This window comes from Urocampus carinirostris, chromosome 4 (assembly GCF_059441175.1).
Source record: "Urocampus carinirostris isolate Australia breed hairy pipefish chromosome 4, RoL_Ucar_1.0, whole genome shotgun sequence".
Classification (NCBI taxonomy): Eukaryota; Metazoa; Chordata; class Actinopteri; order Syngnathiformes; family Syngnathidae; genus Urocampus; species Urocampus carinirostris.
The window spans coordinates 51,181,324-51,191,886 of NC_142352.1; the positions used below are offsets into that span (position 1 = coordinate 51,181,324).

Genomic DNA, 10,563 nt, shown 5'->3' on the forward strand with positions numbered 1-10,563 from the left:
CGTTCGACTTCACATTCCCTAGAGCTGTGATGTCACTGGAAGACAACAAGTAATCAAAACAATGGCGAGTCCCATTGAAAAACAGACAACGATTGTTGCAATCAGCAAATTCTTTGTGCTCATTTTTTCTTTCAGTCAATAGAACTTTGCTTACCGTGTTGCTTGGGGAATTCTGACCGTTTTGTACGAGTTGCGTGCTTTGATGAGTAAAAGCCGCATGGGGAAAGTTTACCTGAAACTTATACAGAATGCGTTTCTTTGAGGTATGTTTTGTGTTTTTTACCATTTGTCTCGCAATTTGTATAATATTGTCCAGATAGCTCCGCTATTAGTGTGCGGGCTCCCAAAGGTTTCCAAATTGGCCACGATACCAGTTGGCTAGTCTGCCGTGCTGGGTTTGTGTGTGTTGCTCTCATAATTTTTTGTTGTTATCCTGGCTTCTTAATAGATGATTTTGGTCGGCCAGCCTCACATTTTTCCGCCCATTGGTAGGCCAATTGTAGCAAGCTGGCTAGCCTGCGGTGTACCGGCCGGTTTAGCCCCTGGTAACTCTGTGTTGTTTTTGCCAGTTCGCCTATTTTGGCTGGTCAACATTTGCATCTCTGCACCCACCTGCAACACAATGCCTTGTAGGCATTCTTCACTAAAACTACCAAAACTTTGTTTAAAACCTTCAAAAACCTTTTTCACTTGTTAACATGTTAACCTACATGGTGACTGGGTTGCTTAGGGTGCTAGTGTTTTTCACATGACGCCAGAGCTCAGGAAGCAAAGACAAGACATTGTCTTCAAAATGTGTTATCTCGGAAAATAATTGGAATATACCAAAGACATATGATTGGTTCTTTGGGTCCCTTAACCACCAGGGTCGTAGGGACACCATTTCCTGTGGTGTGTCTTGGGCAAGCACAGCTTGGTGGGGCCAAACCCTGGGCCTCAAAAGGTTTGCTTACCCCTAGCTTAAAGGGAAGCTGTGTAATATTTGACCACTAGATCTTGTTGTATTGCGTAGAGCAGTTGTCTCAAACTTACAACCCAAGAGCTAATCTGGGGGATGATAGTTTCTGGACCTTAAATGAAAGTTTAAAGGGAAAGTGTGTATCATATAGCCCCTTCCAGAAAGAGGACAAATATTCATTAAAAAATAATATCTATCCATTTTTTGCACCACTTTTCCTTGCTAGGGTCGCAGGGAAATATGACACATAATGATACATTTTTTTAAAATACAGCTCAAGAAATTTGAATTTATTTTACAAAATATTACCTTTACCTAGAGGTAGCTGACAAATGCCAGCCATTTTGCTGCCATGAGTACCCCTAAAAAATGTAACCTTGCGAAAGGCTAGGCAAAAAATTGGAACATTGGTACGGTTTGGTAGTAGTTTGTATTCCAATGCTTTTTAGCACTCGTTTTTGGTTGCTCAACACAATACAGCAACATCTAGTGGTCAAATAGTACACACTGTCCCTAAATTAAATTCCTTTATTGCTGATTGGTTTATTTTAAATGATCTTATTTTGAAAAAGTAATTTGAGATGAGTTGAATGATTTTAGCAAAACTTTTCTTGTGAAAAAAACCTCACCGTGACCTTGGCTCTGGTGGCCCTCAAGTAAACAGAGTAAACTACGGCAACTCAAAAGGGACTACAGTGGAACCTCGGTTTTCGAACGCCTCTCAGTTCGAACAAATCGGTTCTCGACTAAAAATTTAGAGAAATTCTTGCTTTGCTTTTCGTTAAAAAAAAATCGGAGTTCGAACGCCGGTACACTGGGGGCGATGCGGAGCGACGTACGGGTGTAGATTGCCCCCACCCATCGTGAAGAACTGTTGTCACGTGAGCACGCACTTCTTTTTGCTTTCGTTTTGAATATCGGTGAACGGAGTGTTTTAACCCCTAATTATGCCTCGAAAGAAGTTCGGTGCAAGCAGCAAAGTTGCTACAGGTGAAAAAGAAGAGTAGTGCGTACAACTATTGCATTTAAGAAAGAAATAATAGCAAAATATGAAGAAGGTGTGGGAGTTTCCGATGTTGCTATACATACAGCATGGCTTCTGCTGAGCACCACAAAGGTAAGAAATCCTATTCATAATTCTTTTCTTTATCCTTTAACCGCTCACCACTTGTTGTGGAGACCCGGGTGCTAAATGACGTGTAAACGACCTGATTTTTTTATTTTTACACGTTCATGTTAGCGTAATCTTTTGTACGCGAACGTACGATTAACCTGGGTTAGCTTCATGTTTACGTTCTTGCTAAAAATTCAGGGTGTTGGAACGGATTAAAATGATTTTACATTACTTTTAATGGGAAAAACGATTTTCCGTGATCAACCAAATCGGTTTTCGAACAGGGTTCTGGAACGGATTATGGTCGAGAACCGAGGTTCCACTGTAGTCTGCAAGGTTTTTTTTTTCTCGAACACACAATGAAAGCCAAAATAAATAAATTTAAGCCAATGAGGCAAGGCAATCAGCTCAAGTTCTGATCCTTATTTGTCTAGAACCGCAACAGTTTCCCCTCTTTATCACAGTTCAGTGACATAATTGGGGGAGAATTAACAATCATTTTAAATAGGACAATCATAAAAAGGAACACTAAACAGACTCCAATATGAATCCACCAATAAGACCTTACCTGTCAGCTAGTGATGGCAAAATGAACCCCATAAAAGTAGTGAAGCTCCACAAGAAAATGTTACGCACACATAGGGGCTTTAAGATAAAACAATTCTTTGAATACGCATGTGGACAGTATGTTGTATAACATGCTTTCTTTACATCACCGTCCTGCCATGTGGCCCATGCATTTTTTGAATACTCATGGGTCAAGAAATTTGTATTTTCAGTACTATACATAACATAAGGCTCATATAGATGGAGCTGGCATATTCGTTTGCCATCGTGCTTCTAAGGGTTCCCCAAAAACCTTGTGAAACTATGGTAAAAAAAAAAAAAAATCACGAGAAACATTGTGCATTTAGTCACTTTGAATCTCCATAGATTTACTTGGATCGTATCAATTTAAAAAATACCCAAATTCCCCGCATCGCCCATCCCTAATGTAAACTCGCACATACCCATCCAACATGGTCACTGCCCATATGAAGATCAGGTGAGTAGTAATCATCTGGTCTTGTAAAATTGTATTAAATTCATTCAAAAGTAAATGTTTCAATTAGAAAGAAAATCTACATCCCAAAAAGTTGAGAATTTTACACATTCAAATAGACAAATGGAAAAAAAAAATCTACCCTTTTATCAGTGCTTCTATTTAATAGTTTATGAATGGTGCCCACCTCATTTTCTTTTCCTGTCCTTCCCGACTGCCTGACTGGTGGTGAAATGTGGGAGAAGAACAAATCAAAATGAGTAAGCGGACCAGCGTCTGGACCTGGAGCATGTCAACATTTGCAGCGACCAGCCAACAAAGATGCGAAGCTGCATCATTGTTGTCATGGACTCTTTGGACAATATTACAGGATTGAGGTGTAGTTGCTGTCAAGGACTTTCTGGACACATTTTTTACATATTGCGTAGGTTTTTTTATCTATTTATTTTATTAATGTTCACTATGTTTCTTGTGTTGTTACCCAATGCTAAGGCCCAATTCCATTCCTCTTACTTGGCCCTGAAAGCCCTCCAGTGAGGTCCACCCACAGGGAAGTCCCCTCAATGAGAGAAGAAATTGGACGGCACTTGCAAGGTTCCACCCCAGTCCAGGAGATGGCGGTAATATCAATTGGCTGTAGACCTCAGTGACGTATTGGCCTACGTCACTTGTAAAAAACTCGAGTCTCTGTGCAACGTTGAAAATGCCCGCTACAGCTGTGTTATTACCAATCCCCTAAAAGCTCATCACCTTTTCCGTCTCTCCAATCATCAGAGGAGAAATGTGCTAAACTGAAGACGGCTTGAGCGCTATGTAGCAATAATTCATCTTTACAAGGTACATCCATTAATTTTAAAAATGACGCAGTTGGTAATATACAGTAAGGGTTAACGTACAACCCACGTTCACATAATACCCAATGTTTGTGTAGACATAAATGACAACCTTCTTACTAGTACCTCAATGCCATTTTATGACATATAGTAGGGGTCTTAAACGTGTGACACAAAGAGAAGTAAACAAACACAAGAACAGTCCAAAATAATGCGTCACAAAATGTAAGAAAATTGACCAATACTTCCATAAAAGTAGAAAACACAAACTGGAGCTTCATTGAGTCCTTAATAAAATAAAATATTTTCCGTTTATAAAACAAAGGGGAACATTGCAGAGATATCATTGCTCAGGCAATTTGTCCACAGGCTTCCCTAAAAGGATCAGGAACCGCTCAGTTTTGGCTTCAGTTTCCTCGTGCCTTTTCTGCACTCTGTCAGACTCCTCTTTCAAAAAGTCAAGAAGTGTATCGTGCTGCCTTTTATTTCTGGGTGATTTGGTTTGGTGCCGGAGTGGAAGATGCCGACAACGTGCCCGGTGGTGTGGATAGTGTGGTAGCTGTAATGATGGCCAGCTCTTCCATGGGATGTTCTATATTGGCCTTTGGGTTGGGTGGAAAAAACAAGAATAATTATGCCTGTGTATTGTACAAAAACAACTGTTTATATGGTGCTGTACAAGAAGAAAATGTTACTGGTAGGTTCAGTTCCTGCTCCTCTCAAATTACTATTGGTGGTTCTGTGGATTCAGGTGGGGTGAATGACCACCAATACTGGTGGGTCAACGTATAGCCTACCACCGAAAACTGCATGCATGGCCTCATAATAATACCAGTTTGATGCAGTTTGTTCTCCATTACATGTGACTGATCCAATTTTGGGCATTTTTAGGTTCTGCAATCACAACACTCAGTAACATGACACTAATATATTGTGTATGTATTTGAAACAAGATATACATAACATTTAACGGGTTAGGATGATGGCGATCAAATTGAATTTTGCATTACCATGTATTTCATTTTTAAGTTTTCCCATGTTTTTGCTGCCTGTTCTGTGATTCTTCCCTCCAGGCCGATCACTTCGACAGCTGTCCTATGAGATAAGAGTGGGTTAATGCATTGTCACAATGAGATTGCAAAACTGCAGGTTAGGCTACTCTCTCCCACAGTTGTTTTTTCTTTTAATTTATAACTATTTCTCACACACATCCTTCCTTTAATGTTTACTTTCTTTTTTAGACTTCACTTTGGAACCCAGTTCCTTTCTCTTTTCCCTACAGATTGGAACCCAGTTCCGTGGAACCCGGTTCCTCTGATGACTTTTTTGCGGAGGCTAATCCTTTTGCGGGCCTTGAACCCTCTTAATCCGTGGGGTATTTTACTTTAGGGGACTATATAACCCCAGGGACGCAAACCCTCCACTCCGTAGAGTATTCTAATTTTGGAGGAATCAGACCTCCCTGGGCCTCAAACCCAGCTTGTGTCCCAGACACTCTGATCCCTCGTCAGGTGACCAGTGTGGTCCACCACGACCAACGAAAGACAAGTCAAGTCACATTTATTTATATAGCCCTTAATCACAAAAATGTCTCGAAGGACTGCACAGGATTACAATTACAAAATTGCACAATTACCTGATCTTAAACCAGCATGTCCGCTTTCATCTAAACTAATGCCTTTTTCTCTTCACAATTCCTGTTATCTTATTCTTTTTCCCTCTTTCTTTTACCTTTTGTCATTTTTCTTACTTTCTTTCCTTCTTTTATGCTCCTTGCCTCTCTCTACTCACCTTCTCTCACTTACTCTTATATTCCTGTATTTGTAACTTCCCTACCTGCTCTGCCAACAATCCATTCTTAACATAACATTCCTTCCTCACTCGCCCTCTCACACTGGCTCTTTTTTCTTCTATTAACCACTAGCCTTCTGAGATTCCCATTAAACGCATACTGTTTTGTCCATGGTTTGATCCACGCATTAATAAATTTTCTCCATTTGGTCTTCCACTAGTCTTTCCAATTTCAATGTCACAAATGTATCTGCCAATTTACTACATAAATCCCAATCATTATATTCTCTATCAAATTCACCCTCCATTGCCAATTCTTTTTCCATTTAACCTTTCTTGTATTTAATCAATTTTTTCCTTCAAAACAATTAAATCTACGACTATAGCTTCACTGATTTAATGTGAAAATGATGTATATTGACCTGCGAGTTCTTACTCATTTGTATTCCCATCAATACATTTTTCTTCCATATTCATTGAAAATAATTTATTAACGATTTTTCTATATTTTTGTATAAAAATGCCGTTTTCAAATTAATATATTCCAATTCACTCAATTAGATTTTTCCTACTCTTCTCAGTCCTTGATTTACCAATTCTGAAGTAAAAACAGGAATATTTTATCCTTTTTTGCATTAATCTGGCATTATCTTGAATTAACGTATCCAAAATCACTTACTCATGTTTTTCCCTAACCTTCTCACTCCTTAATTTATCGATTTTCAACAAAAAAAAAAAAAAAAAAAAAAAAAAAATTGGACCGTAAAAAATAAAAAAATATTTGGGACCACTTGTTGAACGCCAATTTCTCAAAAAAAATCCATTACCAAATGTTCTATCAATTCTTGTTAAATATCGCTTTTTAATCAATCTCAGCTTCTTTGAAAGCTTTTTCTTTTTGACAAGACAAACACAAACACATGAAATAAAAGCTTACAGGATAGGTACACACACCAACAAATAAGACATACCCAGACAAACAAACGTCTAATTCTTATTTTTATTTTACTGTTCCTTGTTTTGTTTACTTAAGTGAATTAATTTAACAAAATTTGGTGATTTAGGTTTCTTTTGAATTTTAAATTTGTGTTTAGATTGAAACATGTACCCTGGCTCAATTTCCCTTCTGCAACTTGGTTTATTTTGATCTCTTTTATTTTTATTTCACTTTTTTTCTCAGTTTGAGACTCGATCCTAGTCCAGGCTTCTTCTCCTAAAAAATCTATCAATGCGCTTATCTGCCCCCGTATGTCCTGGCCAAATTTTCAACAAGAAGGTCCAAATTGTATCACACCAGTCACACCACATCCACTTTCACACTCTAAATTACAAACTCCAACTTTTTGTTGCTATAACCAACTTTGTGATACACAAATACCAAATTTTACACCGTATCAGAACCACGAATAGCACAAAACTATTCACATAGGAAGTGTACCAAATTTTACACTTTCCGACCGAACCACGAAATAGTACCAAAACCTTCCCATTTCGCAGATTTTACACCTTCAACATATTTCTTGTACAATATCCAAACAAATTACCACCGTTTTCCTCCGTTCAATTCAGTAGTCTCCAATTGTGCAGAATGTATACTTTAAATAACAAATATTGTGCTTACCTTAAAGAATGTGGCCACCAGAGGAAACAGGGGCAATTTGCAATGTCTAATCCTGTGGTCTCTCAAAGTATTTCCCCCTTAATTCGCTTCGGGGTCGCCAGAATGGTTGGGAATTAAACAGGGTTGGGTAGGATAACTTTAACTTGATTACTTTCAATTGCTTTTGGATTACTCCAATATCAAATATGCTAATAAAAGACAAAAGAAACTAAACATATATTTACAAAAATTATGACTCACAACACGTGGTAAGCTTTCTCTCCTGGCTTTGATCTCTTATCTCCGACAAAACTAACATAAAATGCGACAGAAACAAAATGAAAATAAATCCAAACAGCTTGCCAACATCATTTTTGCCGCTCTATGTATTCCGTTACTCCCCAAGCCTGCACAAAATTTTGTTATTTTATTCATATTTTGCTTTTGTCTTATATTAGCATATTTGGTATTGGAGTAATCCAAAAGTAATTGAAAGTAATGCATTTAAAGTAACCCTACCCAACCCTGGAATTAAATATCAAAATGTGCCATTTACCAAATTGTTCAAATTAGTTATCTGACTCCATTAACCAAACACAACCTACATTCACCCAACAATTTATGCGCGCTCGTTTCCTGAGGGAAAAGATGAACAGGAAGCAGATATTTCCACACGGGGGCAGATTTAATTTCATTAACAATTTAACTGTGTACTCCATCGAAAACGGCCGAATTAGTGACGTTGGAGTTTGTGTCAAGCCTTTTCTCAAGTCCTTTAGCTTTCTCCTATTGGCCATCTTCTCTCCTCTTAAAGGCGTGCCGACTCCTCCCATTGGCGTGCCAAAGAAGCCCCCTGGGCTTCACCATCTCGTCGAAGAGCGTCCCCGATGTCTGGGATACTCAAAACAACACCGAGCGTTTCTACGTCATCAGGGCCTTTCTGCATCTGGATGTACTGATTATCTTATCAGCCGTACGTCCCGTTCCTGCTGTTCCTGTAAACAACATTTTCCACCAGGTTGCCCTGACCTTGCACCACAGCCCAGTCAGTGAATATCTTTTGCATTAAATGCAATTTGTATTCAATCGTATAAAATCCTTTATAGTCAAATGTATAAAATCCTTCACTATGCAGTCCCTTGAGACATTTTGTGATTAAAAGGCTATTCGAATAAATGTGACTTGACTTCTCAATTTCCTATCACACCCCCCTCAGAAGAGGAAATTCTCTTGAACTGGATAAATGATGGTCAAGCTTTTTGACTGATGCTTCACAGTGTTTACTTAAACAACCGTTTCAATCACAGTCACTATACAGCAACATAAAAACTAAAAGAAAATTACAATACATCGTTTTTTATGAAATATTGTTTGCCACAAGACTGATCTAAAAACATTAATAAAAAAGAGCATTCTAACTGTACAAAAATCTCCCCTGAAGTGCATTGTGACCATTTTTAACAGATAAACATGCTGGTGACAAAACACCACAATGTCCATTGAATGAATGAATCTTTGAGCAAACAAATGGCAAACACTAATAATACATTGCGCTCTTATCTCATGACACTCTTTTGTCCTTTCTTAGCAGACTCGTATTTTCTTGGGCAAGCCCTCACGCAGACATTTTAACCTTTAGAAAAAAAAACTCAACAAACATACAAGCCTAAAGTAATTCCAAAGTGCAACATTTTGGTATTTAGAAACACTAACATAAATTAAGAAAAACATTGCAGTCATATACAGCAGGTGCAGGGAAATAAATATGGAATCACTCAATTATGAGGAAAAAAATCTGGAATCATGAAAAACAAAAGAAATACCAATCAAAACATGTCACTAGTATTTAGGTGCACCACCTTTGGCTTTTATGGTAGCTTGCAGTCTCCTAGGCATGGACTTGATGAGTGCCAAACAGTATTCTTTAGCAATCTTGCAGTCAACAATGGTTTCCTTTTAGGTTTCCTATATAAAAATTCAATTTCCTTGAGGCTTTTTTGCAAAGTTCTGTCACATACATTGACATCAACTTCCACCTATTTCCACTTAATTTGTCTTGTAAATTTTCAAGACATATGGCCTTTACATAGTTGTTTGTCTTAACGCCTACAGGTCTTCCTTGCCTTACTTTAACAACCTACCTAGGCTGTTTGTCCTTGGTCCAAATCTTCGATACAGCTAACTGTGAAGAACCCACATCTTTGGCAACCGTACGAGTAGAATTACCTTCTTCAAAAAGTTTGACGACCCTGCATTTGGTTTCAAGAGACATATTTCTTGTTAGAGCCATGTTGCCTGCCTATACACTTAGTCCAGGAGCCATCCAAGGTGTGATAACTGCACAGTTAACTGTTGACGAGCAGACTTAATCCAAGCCAGGTGCCCAATTAAGGAAAGGAAATTGACTAGGCGTGTCCTTATTTTCTACTCAAGATGCACGGATTCCTTATTTTTTTCCTCAGAATTGAGTGATTCCGTATTTATTTCCTTGCACATGCTCTATAAAAGTAACATTTACGGACCATTGCAATGCTTTTTAATTTATTTTAAAGGTTCTGAATGCCAGTGTGTTGCACCCTGGAATGACTATACGATCATTTCATTATTTGTGATCTGAGTTTTTTCTGCAGAATAAAATGTCTAAGTGAGAGCTTGCCCAAGACTGGTGATTCCATACTTTTCGCAAGGGGTTGTAAATCTTCTTTTGTCTGGCGTACGGGCTTTTTCTAATTGGAGATAAAGACTCGGAAACGCTCGCTTTTGGCGAGATACCTTTAAAATTAAAGTTTATTTCATGTCCGCTCTAACTAAAGAAAATAATCTGACATTGAGGAAAACAACAAAACATTTATATTACAGAATACTATTAAGGTCCTTTACAATTAAACAAAAAATAGATAATAAAATAATAAATAAATAATGTATCGTCGTGTTCTCGAACACAGGCTGTTTTATCACCAAGAATATAAAAATTCAGTATCATATAAATCAGCATAAATTCATAATTTTTTTATGTAGTTTACGGATAATCCATACAAATCTGTGGTCAATTGATGACGAGAAAATAAATAATTTTTAGAATACATCTTGAATTTGATTACATATTTACATTATTCTGTATGGCATGTTATTAGCCGAGCGTAAGAGGAGCAGGAGGGGGGAAGGGGCGTGGGTGGCACCGTTCTAGGAATAATATGGACTGAACCATTTCAAGGCTGTGGGGTA

General features: G+C 38.0%; 1 long non-coding RNA gene across 1 annotated transcript; it reads right to left on the minus strand.

The window, feature by feature from the left end:
* Positions 1-4,171: 4,171 nt before the first annotated feature.
* On the minus strand, positions 4,172-9,707 carry LOC148368128 (uncharacterized). The gene is made up of 3 exons (XR_015850221.1): positions 9,480-9,707; positions 4,643-5,042; positions 4,172-4,549 (listed from the first exon to the last, which is right to left on the minus strand). It is a non-coding gene; the product is annotated as an uncharacterized LOC148368128 (long non-coding RNA).
* Positions 9,708-10,563: the final 856 nt, after the last annotated feature.